The following is a 21784-nucleotide window of genomic DNA, read 5'->3' as shown; positions in this document are numbered from 1 at the left end:
TGTTTATCTTGCAACTTTTTTCTTTTTTTTTTTTTACTGTACCGAGCTGTACACTTGAAACTGATGGTATTAATATTTTGCTTATATACCACGCTTACTGATGAAAATTTACATCAGCAGCTGCAAATCAAAGCCCAATACAAGACTTTATTTACTGGCTTCTACTTATTTATCAAAAATACGCTACAAAGCTCCTGGAGGCTAACTGCACTGCAAATACGTGTTTGTGAAGGAGGTGCAAGCTGGAACGTAAGCAATGCCATAGCCACGTCTAGTTTTATAAGAAGCCAGCTCCTCAGCTGTAAAATACCACAGTTTTACTTTACTGAAAACGTAACTAAACTTTACAACACAGCCAGTCTCCCCTGGCACTGTCAAGTCATGCTCTGACAGACTGTAATTTATTCTTCACGCTGCGAGCAGACAATACAGCTCCACGCTCTGCATCACCCTCTCGTGTTCCTTCCCGCTAGCCCACGCCACGCCACACCGCTCCCCCGGCCCGGCCCGGCCCGGCCCGGCCGCTACCGGCTGCAGGTGATCGGCTGCCCCGCCGGCCTCAGCCCTCCCTACCCGAGTCAGCACCTTGGCGGTTCCTGGCTGCAGCTGCCAGCAGCTCGCTGAAGGGCCAGGAACGGTCGCGACTGCGTGATCGTGACCACGGCAAAAGCTGCAGCTCTCCTCCCCAGCCGCGCTCCTGCCCCGGCCTGCGGACGGGGCGCGGGGGGGGGGGGGCGGCTCTCGCCCCGGGAAACGCCGCGCTGCACGGGGGGTCTGCAAGCTGCAACGCCAGGGCACCTCTCCCCTCCGAGACCTCTGTACCTGCAGCAGCGACGGACATTTCTCCTTCTCCTGCTGGAAATGCTCTCTCCTGGCAATACCTTTCTCCTGGTATCACTAGGGGTACAGAGTTGAGACAAGCTATTGCATTTTAAAACGCAGCCCTCCGTTTATTTAAATGGCCACGTCTGCTTAAAAGTGGATGCCCTGCAGAAATAGCTACTGAAGGAAAAAAAAAAGCGAGAGAATTTAAAAAAAAAGGGGGGGGGGGAGAAGAAGGAAACGGCAAATAACACATTTTAAAAAAAGAAAAAGTTAATTTTTAGAGAATGATAAACTGCAAAACGTAAGCAAATGTATATGATGAAATCTGTAATCAAAACTTAAAATTTCTTCGGTCTAAAAAGGGATTAAAATACCTTTACATTGTAAATTACTTCAAGGCTTTTAAACTAGTGAAGAGTTGTCCAGTGACCAAGTTCTGTGATATTAAGAGCATCTTTTAAAATTACAACAGAGTGCTACAATCCTCAACAAAGTGAACTGCAAAGGGAACAAAAATGATACACAACAGAAATTCCTTAGTGGTTTTTTTGGTAGTGAAATGTTAGTAAAGATGAAAAATTTAAATAAATTGTAAGAAAATAAAAAGGGCTCTCCATTATGGCAATACATTCACAGCATAGTTGCAATTACTGAGCACACAGAGAGATACTTAATCCAAAATGGTTGCAGATACAGAATTCATAGGGACACGATCTCTTTATGAGCGGAATATTAGTATCATACCTATTTTATATAGCCAACTTCAGTTTTACAGTTCAAGTTAATATTTCTCTTTAGCCCATTAAAACTAAAATACATGGTACATAAGGTGCATCTTAGATTGATCTGCCTAGCCTGGCTATCTAAAATATCACCGGAATCTCACACTGTAACAGAGTACATTGGCACTGGTACATTTAAATCCCTCTTCTTGAAAAAAAAAATCCTAACATGAACGATATTGACCCATTATTGTTATTTTCATAAAATATAACGTCGAGAGAATGATGACCCTACTGCAAGTATTCATCTATTCATCTGGACAGATAATACAGGCTTCTACACTCTTTGTATCAGTTGCAGGTATAAGTTATAGTTGTGAAAACAGAGCACCATCTTCAATTCAATACTTGATAAAATGTGTGTTCCATGAACTGTCTTCCTGGGAATCATTTGGGTTTTTTCTTCCCGTCTGTCATGTTATACTTACTAAAGCTGTCACGCTTGCATTATTAATTTCTTACATTTTGAAGGGATGCCTAAATTTACATATTCAGCTTCAACAGTATTCTGCTACTTTTCAGTTTTAGTAAACAAAATGTCACGCACACATGTGATTCTGTATTTCCTTTGTCCAGAAAGATGTATTCCCACAGAGAGATACATTTAAGCATTCCGTGATCTATACACACACAGTTCACATTTGACAAAAATGACAGAATACAGAGAAAGGATGTTAGAAAATTGGGACAACTGCCCCGCTCCCAGCTACAGACCGGGAACAGCGCACGGCATTAGGTAGCGTGCATCGCAAGTTCAAACTCGCTCCACTACCAGCAGCTGCAGTGGTGGAGCGACGGCGCTGGGACTCCAAAGCAGATGCAGCAGCAGCAAGGCCTCAACTCAGAGCATCAGGCTTTGAAAGGAACCGTTTCTGTTCGTATAGAAAGAAGAGACCTTTACATCATATGACCTTTACATTACATGGTATGTAAAGTGGTTTTTAAAAAGAGAGGGTCATTTCAGTGGTGCCAGCAAACCAGAATTTTGTTGCAAAAAATCTTTTTTTATGATTTCTCATTTTGCTTTTTAAAAGATGAATCAGCATCTGTTCGGATTAAATGTATGCCATAATTTAATAAAGGTTATTTTAATGAAGTTTATTACGACCTGACAAAACCAACACAAACACTCTTATAAGGAAAACATTCAGTGGAGTTTTTACTGTGCTATCTACACTAATAAAGTACAATATGAATGATAACACTGGCATCACAAAAAAAAAAGGGGGGAAGGGGGGGAATTGTGAAAAGCTGCTTCCAGACTTATTCAGCGACCTATGTTTTTCAGTTGTTTAAAAACGCTTCCTTTTCAGAATATTTAAAATTCCCAGGGGATATCAGTGACTAATCCATGGAAATTTCAAGTTTCAAATTTAACCATTTTTTCCTAGGGCATAAATGCATTTTACTGGAGATTTTAGATGGATGATAAAAGCACTGAAATGTTAAAAGGTCAACTCTTAAATTTATATTCCCAGAAAATGTTATCAACAGAAATGTAACGCAATGAATTTTTCTTGGTCCACCAAAAATTTCAAAAAAACTGCACGGTGTTTTTTCTAGTGCAAACAAGTAACTTAATAAGAAAATTGTGCAGGGGGGGGGGGGGGGCGGCACGGGACAAAGAGACTTTTTGCCTCTTGGCAACAGGACAGTGAGACTTGGTTCAAAATCGAGAACTCTCCCTAACTCAATTAGAAATACATCTGCTTTTCAAAAACTTTTGAAGCCAAATACCAAAATCGAAGTTGTCATCTAAAGCCCATATTACTTCCGTCATATATTTGTAAGAAAATTAAACAATTCCCCCTTCCCCCAACAACCGTTTTGACAAAATCACATACTTCATCTCTTCTGCATGTGCGTGCCCACACACATACACGTGTGCTGTGCGCAATATGGCAGACCTATACACGAGATAGATATGTATGTGTATGCATGCATTTACGGTCTCATGTTACAAACAGCCCAATAAGTATGAATACTATTAGAGTAAGACTATAAATTAATATTCAGTTTACATAATACCGCTCAATAGAAATCACCATAGTTTAATAATGCAGCCTGAAGTTTACTAGCAAAGGGTTACATTTGAATTATAACAGGAAAATCATAGAAGACATGGTTCAGGACTAATTTTTTTTTCGAGTTATACAAATAAACATGTCATTTAAAAAATGTCAATATATCTAAAATATAGCATAAGAACAATATAAAAGAAGTTGATCATAACAGCACTACATCAGCAGTAATTTTATCCCTTCGACATTATCGTAACAACTCATCACTACATTCAGAGAACATGTACAACTAACTGCCTGCTCCGTGCCTACCTGAATGTAAGACCTTGTTCCTGTACTAGACCTGAAACAATTACGGAGTCTGACATAAAGATCAGGGATGTCGTCTAATAAAGCACTGCACACATAGACCAAAATGTCTGGCAGTGCTCTGAGTTTTCAGCACAGAGGGGAAAGCAAAATAGATACTTAAGATTCATTGTGGGGACTTGCAAAACACAATTTTGCTTTAACACTGTACTTACACACATGCTTGTATAGCAAATGGGTATCCCGCACATACAGGGGAATATTTTTATAGGAATATCAGATTTACTGTATTAGTGTTCAGCTTTTACTGGCCAGTTAATGGCCAAAACCTTAATCAGCCTAAGAAATTTACTGGAAATCTATTGGAAAAGGCCATTTTGTGCTGGAACTACGTTATTGCAGCTTTCGTCTTTGCCTTTCCCTAACAGAGAACGCCATTTTGAGGCTGTCATGCATTTTTCTTTCCAAAGCGGATAATGCCAGTGGAAAACATGAAGATGGTATCCTTGTACCGCAGAAAAATACAGCAATGCAGTTTCACAGAGAAGTAGCATTTTTATTTTTACAGGTGCAACTGAAGTCTGTCTTGTATTTTCTGCTCACCCTAATATCAATTTAAAACCCACACACACATAAATATATGATAGGCAGCTATCTATATCCATGGAGCATTTTGAAATGTTCACGTATTTCTTTTTGTTCAAGTATTCAATAGAAAGAGGCAGAATAAGATGTTTTACCAGAAGACTAATCAGGCAAATAAGCATTTACTTCAAATGAATTTTGCCGAGTTACACTGGGCCTAAATACATATCCGGCAGTCCAATGTTTAGAAAAATGTTTATCTTCAAAAAGTAAAGAATAGACTCAGTAATTTCCATAGTACATCTGAAGCCTGACCAAACCTGTGTTCTACAAAACTATTTTTCAATTTTTCATTTTTTCTCTCCTTAGATAAACTGATATTTTGCAAATCATTGTCCAAAGGATCAAGGAAATCAATGGAGTAATAGAAATGGCTTAATATTAAAAGCGGAACAGGCAGGTGTATAACAGTCGCTTAAGAGAGGAGGCTGTTAAATATGAATGGTTCTTACGTAGTTTTCACTGCAGGGGTCACATTTGGAAACAATTTTAATAAAGCAAATTGAGAAAAATAATACAGGAGTTCATCTTTCTAATTTCAGTAACATCTTTGTCTAGGAAATGAGAAAAGTCTTAACCACCATTAAGCTTTACCAGGTACACTAGCTGGAGAATCGCTGCCAGAAATAGTAATGCTGAGGCATCAAGTTCATGCAGTAAAACACACTATTCTCTGCCCATTCTATTAAATACAAACTTTACCAGGGATAAAGCTCTTTTTTAAACAGTAAAAGAAAAAACAAACAAACAAACAAAAAAAATCCCGAGAGGTTTGAGTCAGGAACATTCAAAGCAAAAAATCTCCAAAAGGCTCCACTCAATAAGAAGCTTTCAGAAGAAGCACTTCTGCTATGGTATCTTATTGTATTGCATGTTGAAATATTTAACACACACTGAGAAAAACTAGTTTTCTGGTCAAGCAGGCACCTACTACAGTTATTGTAAGGTTCCAATATCTTTTTGAGAAAAAAAAGAAATATTTTAAAATTTGAATATTGGCTAAATATTTTCTTACTTTTTGTTGGGTTTTTTTTTTGTTTTGTTTTTTTTTTACTCTAAGCAGCTATCCACATTTTAAAATTCTCCTACAGCTCATTACCTCCAAACAAAGCACAACTGTATCAATGCTTTAAGGGAAAAAAAAAAACCAAACAAAATAAATGCAAGTGACATTGCCTTGACATTCTCTTTAGTCTTTAAAATCCTGCAGATAACAGAAAAGCAACACTAGTGCTGATGAATACACGGTAAAAGGGGACGGACCTTGCATTTTCATTAGTAAACATATTCATTATAACTAAGTAACACAAGTGAGGAATATACGTATGCTAACCCAACAATATTATTTTTATTGGATAATGGGTATAGTAAATATACCTCTTCCCTCTGGCTTCCATTAAAATCTGAAGCTAGTGGACTTTGGGAATTTCAAGTAACACATAAAGGACACAGAAGGATTGGTTTCAGTATTGCTGTAGTCAGCGTCTCTCGCTGCTCACGTACTAACTCTCTGCTGTTCACGTTTGGCTCAGCTTTGAATGCAACTTTTCATTAAAAGGGCATGATGTTTCGGTTGCTTGGCCACTTCTTTTGTTTAAAGAGCTTATTTTGCTGTATTACAGAATGCACGTTTAAATCTAAGAGTAGATGATTACAAGTGTTTGTTTAAATAATACAACTTCAAGAAAACTAAGGGAAAGACCTAACACTTGAAATGACTGGAAAGGAAAGAAAAATTAAAATGAGGGAAGAGAAAGAAAGAGAGAAACAGAGAGAAAAATTTTGCTGTCTTACACAAAAGAAAGTTACAGTATTCTATATTGGGCAAATCCGTATTACGGCACATAACCTGGCGGAGAAAAAAAAGGCTTTGAAGTCTGTAACAGTTAAAAAAAGGTGGCGTGCTCCCTTCTCCAAAGAGAAGAGTCTGGTACAGAAGGCGAATATGTGTAGCAAATGTAGCAGCACTACCCCAGGCTCTCTCTTTTTCCAGCCCTGCCCCGTGCCCTGGAAAAGCTCAGCAGAAGGATGCTCTGGGCAAGGCGGAGGCGCTGAGGGTCTCCTGCCCGCGCACTCCTCCCAGCCCCCAGGCAGGAGTGAGCCACTTCCAGCATGGTCAAGCCTCCCGTTCTGCAAGGGTGGACTGAGCACGAGAGGTGCCCACAACCGTACAGAAGACACAGACTGAGAAGCATCTCTCGGATGGCTCACTGCTTATTACTAGAGCAGTCTAAAAGCAGTCAAGAGAAACACAACTGCAAACACCACAGCAGCTAGCATTTGCAGGATCGTACCGTAAGCCAGCAGTAACATCAGGTAAACCCAACCTGCACTCCATTATGGCAATACAGTAGAGTCTTCCAGGGATTTATAGCGGTATAAAACAAGAGAAAAAAAAACCAAAACCCAAAAAAACCAGTAAACCCAGAAATACCCAAGTCTGAGAGATAAAATATACTGTCATACACGTTTTGACCTTGATCCTATTCATGTCGACAGCCACAGAAGCCTCGAAGCTTACTGTTGTAGTATTATTTTTGTGATGGCAACATTATAAGCTCCCCCCAATACACACACATCCCTTGTGCTCAGTTTTAACCCTGCTGTGTTTTACACAACTTGGCTGTCATCAGCAATTAAGGGCTTTTTTGTTTTTTTTTTTTGATAGAAGGAAGAAATGTGGAAAAGCAGTATTTTGACTGAAGATACATGTTTACAGTTTAATTATTTTATAATCTATCATTGTATTTCACAGATTTTACTGCTGAGCAAAGAACAGCATATAGATGAAAAATTATAAACATCTTTCAGTGAAAGGTGATGGCTTTCTGTACGCGAGTCTTCCAGATAATTCATCTCAGCTTCCATGTTTATATATGTTCCCTGGTCACAGCAACTAAAAACGAGATGCATCACATTCTGCCACCAGTTACTTTTGAAGCCAAAAAAAAAAAAAAAAGTCATCATTTTTGCATAAAATTAGTGATAAATATGAAGAAGTCCAAGTTCACTTTGGCTTAGTATCCCATGCTTACCATGCTCAGCTTCACAGGGCTCTGTGTGTGTGCATGCATATTTACTTCGTGCAACACAAAGAAAATGTTATGAAAAAGGTGATGAATACAATCTGCTGGGACACAGCATCACATTTCCTTACAGGCTGAGAAACAATGCTTATTTTGAGATTTCAGAGGCCCAAGTTTAATGCTGCAATTGCCATGCGGTTTCTCTTTCTTTTAAGAGAAAAATTCTCTACTTTTCACTTATGTAATGCTGCTTTAGTTGGAACAGTCCAATGGGGGGGGGGGGGGGGAAGTTTAAAGGCTGAAAACAGAGAAATTGAATTACTGGCAGCCTGGGGGGAAGACCCAAGCAATATATTTAGTTCAACGAGGGATTAAGCGCGGCAGCCATCGGTAAGTAAAGAGCTAATACGTCCTCTTTGAAACAGTTTGACTTTTACTCTCGCCGTGACTGCTGCAGGCTCGGAGGTTCGGGTGAGGCAAACCTGATACTCTGCCATTCTCTGCCAGCACGTGCCTAAATTAGTTCTCCATTTTGTGGTGGCCCTCTGAGAGCAATTCCCATTGAGAAGTGAACAAAGGCCGCGACCCCGGGGTCAGAGTGTAATGCAGGAAGCATGACCTCCCCTTTGTTCACAACAGCACTGTTTACTCTGCCTAAGTAAAGATCACCAATACATTAACTAAAGAGGATTAAAAAGGTCATATCCCTAGGGATGGAGCTCACGCAAGTGGCAACTCTCTTCAGTCACTAAATCATTTGACTTCCCCCCTACACCCCCTTCGAAAATAGAGACACCTTAAGCTGCCAAGGCTCCATGGCACATTACTTCCAGAGCAAAAGTCCGTACGAACTTCATGTGGTCTTCCAAATCCAGATTAATTTCTGCACAGCTAGCCAGCTGTTTTGAAGTTATTTTGGAAGTTATAACGGTATTTTAAGTGAAAACTCTCACCGCGATACAATTTTTTTCCTATCTCCTTTTGAAAAGTTCTTAGTTTATTTATAAAACTGTTTGGGTCTTAAAATGGTTATTAAAAAGTGTAATCTTGTGTAGCTATTATAAATGTGAATCTTAAAATACCCTGTAGTATGTGGACAGGCAGAAAAGTTGCCTGTTGCTGTAGACAACTGCTAACTCCAGGATGGTTCACTTGCAAAAGAGAATCCAAGGAAAATAAAGTGCAAATAGGCTGCCTGTGAGAATTCACGTATGGTGACAGCTAGGCTTAATCAGGCTAAATAAGCACTTCTTGTGGCTGTTAAGCTTTCTGTTATCCACTTTTTTTATAACATCCTAGAACATCATTATTAGTATGAAATATATTAAACAGAAGCATCTCTTGAAACGGCTAAATTAATGCTGCATTGGTAACATACGGGCAGCAATGTGGCCAATCAGACAGCATGCTGGATTGTCTCCTTTCCATTCTCGCCTCTAATCCACTGGCCTGCTGGGTGATCCCAACTTTTGCTTTGTGCCTTGGTTTCCTCATCTGTGGTGGTATCACTCACTGGGATGCAGATGTTACCATCAGTTACTCGGCCAGGGTGGGAGAAAAAGAGCATGTGGAAGGGAGTGGTCTAGCCTGAGATATTTTCCCCTTTCTACCCTCAGGCAGAAGCACTTCTGATGAAGCTGAACATTGCTAGAGGTTCCAGAAGAAAATAATAGGAATAAGGCCAGGCAGGGGGTCCAAGCTGATCAAAGTCTTTGGCACAGGGAGCTCAGCACCACAGACAAACCCCACAGGGGCTAAATGCAGTTGAAATCAGCACTAGATCACCCCTCGTGCCAGCAACTTCGAAAGGAGGACCAGGAGTGCCAGACTCCAATAAACAAGGTCCTAGAGCAGCATGGTACAGGAGTTAGCTGCATGGATTGTACGGGAGGAGGGGTGAGAGGGTGTCCTTCAATTCTCAGACACTTTGTGCAAAATAGCTATTTTTGAATCCACAACAATACATGCAGCTTTCTAGTCTCTAGCAACATGAATTAATGCATGAAGTGTGGCAAGCTGGGGTCTCATTATACCCAGCCTGCATGCACACTGGTACGCTCTGCCCCTTCCCGTCTCTTTGCTAGCCTCGCGTCCTCAAGCATCAGGCAGGATGAGGAAAGAAGATTCTTTGCACTCCTCTTCAGGACATTCGAGAAGTCACTTTCCCTGTTCATAGGCTTCTTCATAGCAGGAACCCATGCATTTCACATCTTTTTAAAAGCATATGAACAGATAAATGAAATCAAGAATCCAATAAAAATAACATTACGTTTGCCTTATTACGTTCTCTCTATTTTTGAAAAGAATCATTTCCTTCTTCACCCACCACTGCTGTTCCTTGCTCCTGTGGTTTCTGATCTTTCCTCACCCCAGTAGGAAGAGAGGAAAACTTACTGTCATCAAGAAAACCAAAAGGAGAAAGCCTTCCTAGCACACACATCCCACTGGGAAGCACAGGGCTTAGCCCAGATGGCTCACAACAGATTCCAACATGGCCAAGCGTAAAGAAGAAACTTCCAAACCATGTGTTTGCACCGTGATGGGCGGTATTCCCACTGCAGGTGGGTGAAAGACTGGCACTCAGTATAACTCTCTTCTAGTTTTCTCACCTGTCCACTTCTGTGTTTGGAACAATCAAATCTAATAATACTGTTCCCAGTGATTGCTGTTCCCTGAAATCTAATATAAACTATTGGGCTTTTTATTATGTATCAGGAGTCAAAGAAAGAACAGTGTAGTCAGAAAGCCTTGACAGACAACAAGTTTAGAAAAGCTTGTGTCCAGAGCAAAACAAGCACCTAGAAAAAAACAAAAATGTACAGCAGGTATTTAAAGTAAGCTACCTGGAAATACAGTACCATATTGTGAGGTTGTATGTTTATCAGATCTTCCCATTGACTTCAATGGGAACATTCTGCTTTTATGCATGAAAGATTACGCAGGCATAGCATATCCATCGGGGGGGGGGGGGGGGGAAGGGTAACGAAATCTCTAGGCACAGAAGTAGGTGGACAAGAGCAATCTGAGTACTGAGAACAGCTTTATAATAGGTTCAGGCAAAGAGGTACCTTTTCCAAAAAACAAAAGCAGTGAACTGAAACAACTAGAACAAAGAATATACTTAGAAAGTAATATTTAAAAATGGAGATTAGGAGCATAAGGACTGAACCAAAGACATAAGGACAATTTATTGACATACATTAGAAGCAGGAAGACTGCACAACATTGTCTGGCAAGTCTGAAATAGTACTGGGAAACAAAGAGAGTGAATAAAGGAGGAAAAATGCTGCAGAAAAGATAACGGCTGATTATGACCTTGAGATATATAGTCATGCAAAAGAGTGAACTCACCCTTTCTCACTCTGTATGACCATATTAGCATTTCTTGTTAGTTGGTTTCCTGATCTGGGGTATTTAAAAAACAAACAAACAAAAGCGCTATATACCCACTATTTCTTCCAGTGGAAACTCAAGATTATACCTCCTAGCCTTTCATTTTCTAGTTCTCTCGCCTTCACACCAGCCAACAGCACTCTCCCTCCAAGATGGGAAGTAAAAACCACACTCTAGAAAGTTATGGAATCAGATATCCCTTCTCTTGAACAGGAAAACAGAGGAAACATGATTTTGTGACACAAAATTCTTGCGTAGTCCATTTTTTGGGGGGCTGGAGCAATATTGACGCTACCTCGTATTCCTGGATACACCTCTTTATCTCCTGATGCCCAGAAATCCAGACAGACCCAAAGGTACCTTTCATCTTAAAAAGAAGTTATCAGACTTAATACAGGTGGAAAAATCTATGATATTCAAGTCATCTAATTGTCTCCTCTGATCCCTCTAGACAGCAAATCCCATTAATCAGTTCTTCTGCAAGTAACGGGTGAAAGAGCAGCAGATAACAAAACAAAATGTGCTGAAATAACTGGATAAATTAAAAGGCAAGCCATTCTGAGGACTAGATACACAGGCAGGAGTTCTGAAGCAGCTCAAGGTTGGAGGCTGTGTTTCCAACAAAAACATGCACTCGCCTATCAGGAATGAAAGGGTAGCACTCCTCAAAAATAGCCACAAATGATGATCCAGATTACATGTCAATGAAATCTAGCATTTAGTAAACCGTCTGGAAGGCTACTTTAAAAGATTATAACTTTAATGCCTAGGCAGAGATTACATAATGGAGAGAAAAACAACATTGCTAACATAATGAAAAATATGTCTTTCTTAACTTGGAGTGCATCCGCAGAAGAAATTATTATTTATTTGGCCTTTCAAAAGGGCTTTGATAATGTGACTCATAAAGACCATAAAGAAAACGGTGTAATCATGACTGAAAGTTGGAGTCACGATTAAAAATGAGCCAAGAAGCCAAAAGTAAAATGTAGGAATAAAAAGACATTTTAAAATAAGAAAAAGGTTAACAGTTGTTGCATGCATAGGCCATGCACAGAATACTGTATTGAAAACATTACCCTTCTAATATATACCTGCCAGAGAAATACCTTCATGGAGAACTCTATCTACAGTTCTTTTTACCTTACCTCTTTAAAACCACAGAAGTAACAGGAGTGCAAGGGCAGGTGACTAAAATGATCTGACTTACCAAAAGACTGCCATATACGAAGATAAAGTGATTAAACTATTTATGTTAGCGAGCATACGAGCAACAGGGAAGACAACAGAGATACATGCTTTGAAAGTCAGGAATTGTAGTCTGACTTTCTCTCCTACTTCCAGTCTTGAATGGGAGATTATTCCATTAAATTAAATAAGCAGTAAATTCAAACTATGGGAATACATTATTTTACAAAGTGCAGGCTGAGCATGTGAAAATCAGCGCCACAATCCATCATTACGCGACATCAGTGGGATTCTGAAAGAATACAGTTCTATTCATAGCCTACAAAAATATAGTGTTCAATGGGATTGTTTGCTGGAAAGACCATAAAGACCTTTGCGCAAAGCCACGATAAAGGCATTGGCCAAGGGATCTGGCTGGCCCACTTTCTGACAAGGACAGGGTATTCCAAAAGGATCAAAAGTTGGTCGCCTTCACCCTCCGTTCTCGTACCAATCAACCCTTTGTAAGAACTGTCAGGGTAGACTTAGCATTAATTAGACTGTGGATCTGATCCAATGCAGTAATTCCTACTTTTAAATGTTTCCTATGGCCAAAAGCAATGGCAAAAAAATAGACAAGTTCACCTTAACCAAAGCGAAATCATTCATTGTCTAAGCTAGCTACTGTGCCTGACACGATGCTATCAACGCATCCTTCAAACTTCACAAAAATACTTAAAAACATGTATGTTTACTTTGCCACCTGCTCTTCCCCTCCCTGCAAATAATTAGCAAGAATCTAAATTACAAGATATTGTTTTACTATACAAATGTGTTTCCTTGTTTATTTTATTATCTTTTTCCCCATCCACACATCATTATTTGCAAAAACCATTTAATAATTATAAGAGATTCTAAGATGTGTGTCAGATGCTGGGATACTGCCACTCGTATGGTGGTTTGCTACACTTAGCCTTCAGTCTTGTGGCTAACAATTCACCCAAACTGTGATAATACCTCACCACAACCCACACACTGCTGCTCTTCAAAGAAAAACAAGGATACATAATTAAGAGATGATGAGCTCAAATATAGGCAGGAGATGAGGGAGCAGATTCTGTAACCACACCTGTGAGTGGTTATACTACTGAAGAAGTTTCTTCAGCTCCATCTTCACTCACGGTATCAGCAAAAGTCACACATTTTCAAAACACAGCTGCAGCAGCAACATTTGCAGCAGCAGAGAAAAAAAAAACAAAACAGCTTTAACATCAATTATTCAGAATTAAGATTGTAAATAAGCATTATTAACAAATAGCCCCTGTAACAAGCATGGACTATGTCTTAAAAAATATATACATAGTTTTACTAGAAATACTGTCAAAATCTTATCCCACAAGAACTGTTACCTGAAAATATTCTAAAAGTCTTATTCCAGCCTTCTGTGATGCTGTAATTGCCGTCATAATATAAAGAACTATAGATAAAAAATAGCTGCGTGTACATATGCCAGTTCAAGGGCTAATGCTGCAGCATACTGCATGGAAATAGAAATTAAGAAGTGGGTACAGATACATTCTAGAGTCTACGGGATCAGTTCCTTGTTGGATATTCAGAATAAACAAAACATCAAACCACCTTCCTTATCACGCTATAAAGTTGGAACTAGTTTTCGTGGGTTTTGTCATGATTAGTGAAAGAGCCGAGAAATCTGGGGCAAAACAAGATGTAAATAAAGCCACCGAACCCAAGTGAGGACAACTGACCATCCTTCAGAAATATGCATTAAGAAATAATAGGATTACATGCTTACTTGATTTCTAATTAGAAAATAAATATTTTTGTTTTACCTAAAAGAAGTCTTCATTTTGTCATGATGAAGGACCGCATCTGCACAAGCTAGTGCCCGTTTGCGGGGCCACAGATCCTCTAAGCAGCAGCCACACCCTCCTCTTCCTCATTTTTTTCCACTGACCATCAAATACTTTCTAAGCCAGGCCCTGGAAAAAAAAAAAAACCAAAAAACACACACCACATTTTTAATGGACACCAGATACCACATTGCTGATTTAATTAGGCAGATTAGAAACAAATAAATATATTTGCACACATATATTTGCATTTTCTGTTTCATTTCAAACAGATTTGGTAGGCCTGATTTGGCTCTCTATTCAAATCACAGGAAACATCATTAGAAAGTGTTCTATATTGACAGAAGAATCAAGCCCTCTATCTCTTTTTAGAATTTAACATAACGTGTTTTCCATTGCTACTGGAATAACTCACAAATCAAGAGGCTTTTCAGAGTATCTTCGGACAAGCCTATGTATTTTTTAATAGTAATAGATGCCAACACAAGACAAGCTTAGAAAGACGTTCCAGAGGTTCTCTCTTCAGTCTGTGGGGTTCTATGGATTTGGAACTCAGGCAGATCTGTTTAACTCAGACTTTATTTAAAAAAAAAAAAAAAAAAGTGTTTATGTAAAACTTTCTTGGTTTATGTATCACTCATAACCTCACCCAGACCATCAAATGATTTGGATCACAGTATCTTTAGCACAGATAATAACGATACTGCATAATGATTACCACCCAACATATCCTTATTACATTTCATACAATTTATTTTATCGATAATTTGGCAGTACATAGAACTATATGGAAATTGATTGTTGCTATAAACTGTTTTGCATATTGTATCATCTGCTAGCTTTAACTCATTATTTAAATGACACTGTAATTATACTACATTTCATATTCTATTTAACCAGAGAATATTGAATATGAATACAAAGTGATAAAACCAACTTTTCCCAGTGTCTCAAAAAACACCCACTTATTTTCAAATAACCAGCTCCAGCATTCAAGAACAAAGCAAAAATACAGTATTTAGGGCTCAGCAACTTAAGCTCAATTTTTTGCAAACAACTGCACAAAGATATTGCTGTTCAGCTATCATTAGGACCGTGAAATTAATATTAAAATAAACTGCTTGTTTATTTAAATTTAGAACTAAATAGGCAACCTGAATCCACAGCTTCATGTTATTATGTTTGCTGAAAGAGCAAATTGATATTAAAATAAAAACGTTAAGGTTATATTGAGATGTATGTTAGGGGATGACAACATACATTACAGGTAGCATATTAAATAATGCCAAATCCAAAATAATCTTTTAATCCCAGCACCTACTACATATTTATTCTTGTACGATTTCATACCCACAGCAAAACGCTCTTATAAACAAATGATACACTTTCACTATTAGTAGGGGTGTTCACAATTTCATATAGTCCTACATCCTAATAGGTTCCCAATATACAATTTTGAAATCTCAAAGCCTGCATAATGCAGGGTTAGATAAAGTACACGCACTGTATTTTGCACATACAGTAAAATACAATCAACTTGCAGAATAATATCAATACTATATTTGTATTTGTAGACACATTTATTCATGCAGAAATCTTTTTTGCCTAAACTGCAGAACATTAGGTGATACGTGTACCTTTCACCGTACTGGAGTGCTCCAATACGCAACACTGACTTTTAAATCCAAATACACAGTCGGGGAAAATGTTAGCATGTTAGTATTTTACTGGTCTATAACAGTCACCCTGCAAAGCCCTCCCATCCACATATTCCATGTCAGAAAAGCACACTTACTCCAGACTGTTTGCATTTGTATTTACGAAGGTGCTCTGGAAGAAGGGGAGCAAACAGAAATCCAAGGGTTAACAGAAGAAAAAAACAAAACAACAGACCACGACACCAAAGTCCCCAGCCATACTGAAGACCTTGCAAGAAAAGGAAAATGCTCAGCAGATAACAGCCTAACAAAAAGCAAACAGAGAATTTAGTGTCTCGATATTGCCTGGATACCAGTTTGGGATTTAGGCAGCCTTGGATTACAAGGACTGTTCCCTTGAAAATCTAGCCCACAGTTCCTGCACGGTTTTTTACCAATACCACATCCAAACTGTGACTAAACACCTCATTATGCTTCTCTGGCACTATCTGAAGCAAACATATTGTAAAATTTTATGTGCCACCTAAAAGTGGAGGAAAAAAAAGAGGCTATTTTCTCTACCGAACGGTAATGAAATGACAAGCAGCAAGTTCTGTGCAAAAGCTTGCATGATCAGTAAGTGTTTTTCCCCCCCCTTTTCTTTCTGTGGTAGGCAACAGGTGACAGAATACAGCCCCCAGTCTTCAGCTTTAAAAATAAGAAAATTTACTTAGCCTACGAAGCATCTATAATACAGTCCTTTTTTTTTTTTTCTTAAATTAAAATGGAATGAAGAGGTTTAATTGGGCCTCTACACTGGCTTCAGAAAGTAAATGCCTTTCCTAACATACATTTGTAGATTGTAGATGTTTAATTTAAAGAAAATACAGCCCTCCCAGTTACAAATAATAACCAGTGGCTTTAGGTAACGATCTAGTATTGATAGATCTTAAAAGAGAAAACCCAAACTGCATTTTCAAAGGAAGCGCATGCCTCACTTCAATCTCTCTTTCCAATAACTTGCTAATTGATCTTAAATACATAGATGAATTATGAGGCAATAACCTCCAATTTTCTTAGCTCTTACTCGAGACAAACATTATATTCTGATTTATGAATAACTGAAATATTTAATTTGCTGTTCATGGCACTCAAACAGTTAATCTAATTTATGAGAAGTAAGAATACCACATTAAAGATTCCTGCTCTTTTCTTCTGTGAGCTTCACCACTTCAAAAGCATTTTTCCCATCTATTATTATTTAGAAATATTCTTCCTTTGTGCACTGGACATACTACTATGGTTCAGGAGGCCGTATCAGCGACACGATTCCTTTGCCAGTCTCCATGCTACTCGTTAAACAATTTCACTCCCATACGTACATACGCAGCTGGTCAAGTGCAAGAAACGACTTTGCTGCAGTCAACGACAACTCAAGCACTTCCACAGCAAGCCTCGGAAAAAAAATCATAGGGCTACAAAAATTATCAGCTTCTATCACTGTCCATTTCTTGAGTCTTATGGTGCTCACGTAACGTTTCTAAAGCAGCGATACGCTGTGCAGTGGCAGTACACCTGTATCCCTTTTAGCGAAAAACCCAATCGCAACAGGGTAAAAACATTTCACTCTCGTTGATACCCATTTCTCAATTCACAATTAAGAAGAATCTTTCTTTAAAGACACTGTTTCCTGAAAGATCTAAATGCTTATAGAACAGCTTTCTATTTGGAAAGCTTTGCAATTTCTTCCCTTTACAAAAATACAGCTTTGCAGCACCAGCGAAGAGTACCCGGTACAGCAGATGGTTAAAATTCTGCATCATTTTAAATAGCCTTAAGAGAAAGCACTGCCTTTTTTCGGGGGAAGGCGGGGGGGGGGGCGGGGGGGGGGGAGGAGAGGAGAGAAAAAAAGCTGAGAACAGCAATTTGCAGCCCCCTTTTTTTTTTTTTCCTTGACAGCAGCTAGCCACGCCTCAGTCTGGCCCTTCCTCCAACCTCTGCTAACCTAAAAACCAGCGCCAACCTGGCAGCAGGCCATATATTCAAAAGTAAACATTATTCTCCTGCCGTTTTTCAGTGGTGTTTATCATATTCTGATCTTCCACCACCACCACCCCCACCCCCCCAGTAGCTGAAATCCCTGTCTTTGCCCCGGTTTGTTTCGCTTTGCAACTCCATCAAGACATCAAAGTCACGCTCTTATCTAACATGGCAAACTTGCAAAAACGCGTTAGAGGGATTTTACCTTCACCCAGTGAAGCAGCGGACTATATTGGAGCGGGAAAACCAAAGTCAGGCGTATCTTTACGTATTGCTGTCCCGCAGAACTGGATGGTACGTTCTTCTCCATCGCTACAGGAACGGGCTCTGCCTGATACAATGCACACGCTTCTTTGAAAGCCTGTAGCTGCCGTTAGAAACCTGGCTTTTGCTTCCACAGCTTTTCCATTTTCTTATTTAATTGCTACAGGAGTGCTTGAAAAAAGACAAATCAGTCTGTAAGCCACCGGGAGGACGCACATCCAGCCCTGCACCTGACTCTTTGTTATCCCTCACCATTCATTCCCATTCCCTGTCCCTTCCGCTCCTCGCTTCCTCCTCCCACCTTGGACTGCTCCTCATTTATAAAGGCTCTTAAAAGGAAAAAAAAAAAAAAAAAAAAAAAAAGAAACAGACTAATTAAACTAGTTGCCCGCTACTGGTTTTTACCTAGTCGTACACTGCATTGAACGGATGGTTGCCATACCGGCGGAAAAAGGAAAGGCGGGGGGGGGGGGGGGGGGGGCAAAAAAAAAAAAAAAAAAAAAAAAAAAGGGGAGGGCTTAAAAATAAATAAATAAAGAGAGCGCGATGCTGCCGCTTGAATCCTCCGAGCCATCCCCTGCGGCTGGGTGCCGGCGCTGGGGAGGGGAGGACAGGACAGGACAGGACAGCCCAGCCGAACCGAACCGAACCGAGCCGAGCCGAGCCGAGCCGAGCCCAGCCCAGCCGAGCCCAGCCCAGCCCAGCCCAGCCGCCCCGCTGGGTCCCGCCACCGGCCGGGGAGCGGAGACTCAACATCGGCCATGTTGTCCGCGGCGCCCGCCACCTCCTGCCCCGTCTCATCGGGTGAAGGCGCTGGCAGCGTGCCAAGCCGCCTGTCGCAAGGCGGGTGTCAGGCCAGGGCGAAGTTTATTGTTCGGCGCTCGGTATCTGTATCTCCTAGGGTGAGGCGATGGGGATATTTTAATTTTTTTTTTTCCTTGTTAAGAGACGCCCCCCCCCCCCCCCCCCCCCCCCGCTCCGGGCCCATCGGGAGCCCGGTCCAGCGGGAGGCAGCGGCTGAGGAGCGGGCGCACGGAGCAGGTACCGCAGGCTCGGGGACTTCGCCCCCCCCGCCCCCGCCCCCCCTCCCCCCCCCCCCCCCCGCTTTTTCTCCCTAGGCACTGTAAAGTACAAATAACGTGGAGTGGTTTAGTCACAACAGTCATGTGCAAGTAGCCTGGCAAACAAAAGCCTTTATTTATTTATTTAGCTTGCGCATAGATAAGGAGGAGCCTTTGTGCACATAAATTTCACACACATCAGAAAGGAGATGCCATGCTGCTTTCCGCGGGCTGACACAGCTTGTCTCGAAACGCCACAGGACAGCCCGGAGGCTCATTAATAATTGCGAACGGCTCGCCATTTCCATATTTAAATTGTGAAGCAGCGTATGATTAATTAAGGAGAGAGAAAAGCCGCCGCGAGAGGGAAGGCCCGGCCCGGCCGCCCCGCCGGCGGGCCCGACCGCCTGCCCGCCTTAACTCCTTCTTTCCCACGCGCCCGGGGCCCGCGCGCGCCCCCCCCCGCCCGCCGCCTGGGAACTCGGGGGGGAGCAGCGCTGCTGCCGTCGCTGCGCAGGGAGGCGCGCACGTGAGGTCTTCTGCGAGGCTCTGAACAGCCAGCAACTCACGGGGAGGATTTGCTGCAATCCGCTCATCATTCGCTCTTCGCGTTCGGGGAGAGGGGAAGAAAAAAAAAAAAAAAAAAAAAAGGCTTATAAATTTTAGCGTGATTGTGAATTAACGTATTTTCATGCAGCGAGGTTAAAAGAATATTTACAGAGTTATTTATATAGAGAAATATTGCAATTAAAACCCAGTAAAATGTGTAATTTAAACTCATCTGAGTGCTCCAAACTATGAAAATATTTCGCATTGAAACGCTGTGATTAACTTGCACACAGAATCGCAGATCCTCAAACATAAATGAAGCCAAGTCATAAATACGCTGTACACAGTAATCAAAATATTTAACGATAATTTATCAGAGAGCTTAAACTTCAGATTGTTCTCTTTCTCCCAAGTACTTAGTTTTCAGATCTAACTGTAACAGATGCCGGGTGCTTTTTTTTTTTTTTTTTTTGTCTCGAAGGGGAAGGCTGCGTTTCTGACTGCTCTTCGGTTACTGACATCCTCTCCAAGACCGACTCTATGCAAGCTCAAGCTGTGAAACCCCACGCACAGCAACCAGCTCCCCCCGGCAGCGAGCACGGGCACGCCAGCTCCGTAAGCCACCCGCGCCACCGGGGCTCCAAGCGGGGCACTCGGGCAGCCACGACCCGCCCCTCCTTCGCGGCCCGCTTCTGCCCCGCCAGGGCCCGGCGCGCCCCCGAGAGCCGCGGCGGCCGGGGGCGGCGGGCGCGGAGCGGCCGCGGGCGGCGGGCGCGCACACGCAGACACGCGCGCACAGAGCCACGCGCCGGGCGCGCCGCGGCCGCTGGCGGGTCCGGCCCGTGCTCACGTGACCGGGGTGATGCAGCAGCCGGCAGTCATGACGGAAAAAAAAAAAAAAAAAACAAACCAAAAAAACCCCCAAACCGCTGCTGGCCGCTGTGGCGGCCCTGGAGATGCTGTCGCTGTCCTCGTGCGTTTTCCTGCCTATCCCAAGCTCGCGTTTTTAACCCTGCTATTTCTGCAACCCCTCCCTTGTTGTAAACCCAGTCCTGGCAGACCTTCATCTGTAACTGGTTAGTTATCCCAATTTAATCTTCGATTTCCTTCATTAATATTTAGTATTACGCACCAGAAGCAAAGACTTAGGATTTTTTCTGCAGATGAGCGCTTTATTTGGCTGGGGGATGTGCAAAATAGATGGACCCTGCTCTGAACTAAAGCCATCTTTTTTTTTAAGCCAAGGACATATTCATTTGACTTACTAAAAGCCTTTTTTGAAGAGTATGAATTCTGGATGTTACTTGCCAGGCGGCTCCAACAGGCTGAGTTTATCCAGGTATGAATTAGGCTCGTTATGCTTTACCTCCTTAGTACAGTCAATTCGCAACCTGGTACCAAGTTTGTCCTGATGAGCTGTAATCCCATTGGTATTATTCAGCATATTAATGAACGTTCTGAGCAAGGACAGAAAGGAGAGACCGCAAAATGCAACACATTCATTTACAGGGCCGCAGTTTTAGGACCCTAACACCATCCTCTAGATGCTTGGTATTAGAAAGACATTTCCCCCATCTGCATATTAATACGTGCACGTCTACCAGAGCCCCTCGCTTTCCTCTAAAGCATTTGGTAACTGCTCCAATGGCAAAGATTAGGGAGCAAGCTGGAACACCAGCGGTCTGATCAGGGATGACAAATTTTTCTGTTTTCCTTCCTGCTCCCAACATTCTATAAAGGTTTTTACTGGGTGTAATCTGGTTATCTTTGTAGTATCTGAAGCCACGCTGGGCAATTTACCAAAATCATTCTATAACTACCATCAAGAAAATTTTCATCCCCTTCACAGATGATGAGAATAAAGTATATTCTGCCGTGCAACATGAAGAGCAACTTGTTATACCCAAATGTTTTGCATTTGAGTTGGCATCTAGAAGTAAACAAACAAAAGGCATACCGAGCAAATCCTAGCCCATAAAGGCTTATGAGGGCAGGCCTAAACTGTTTAGATATGTATTTGTTTTTAGAGGCTATAGAATTCTTCGGAGGATATAATCTTTTAGCTATAAAAATGTTAGTAAATACTTGGTTTAAAATTAATAAAAAGCTTGCTGTTCTCTCTTACAAAGTTTGCTAAGTGTAGTCACAAGAATACCAAATATTTTGTCAAAACAAGTGAAAGTTGCATACGTCA

General features: G+C 41.1%; 1 protein-coding gene across 12 annotated transcripts in view; it reads right to left on the bottom strand.

Annotated features, from left to right (window-relative positions):
* The window catches only part of LOC148054717 (uncharacterized), a 338774-nt gene that overhangs the window by 109166 nt on the left and 207824 nt on the right, over window positions 1–21784 (bottom strand). For 11 of the 12 annotated variants that reach the window (XR_015706635.1, XR_015706634.1, XR_015706636.1 and 8 more), the window contains one exon: window positions 14019–14168. The gene's annotated coding sequence lies outside the window, so the exon portion shown is untranslated. Of the gene's footprint in view, window positions 1–14018; window positions 14169–17921; window positions 18240–21784 lie in introns of those variants that run through there. The other variant, XR_015706638.1, reaches the window with a different exon arrangement.

The sequence above is a fragment of the Nipponia nippon genome, unplaced genomic scaffold, assembly GCF_047370975.1.
Source record: "Nipponia nippon isolate SJK-2023a ecotype South Korea unplaced genomic scaffold, ASM4737097v1 scaffold_3, whole genome shotgun sequence".
NCBI classification, from domain to species: Eukaryota; Metazoa; Chordata; class Aves; order Pelecaniformes; family Threskiornithidae; genus Nipponia; species Nipponia nippon.
The sequence above is the reverse complement of the archived record's forward strand: the minus strand, read 5'-3'. Positions and strand labels throughout refer to the sequence as shown.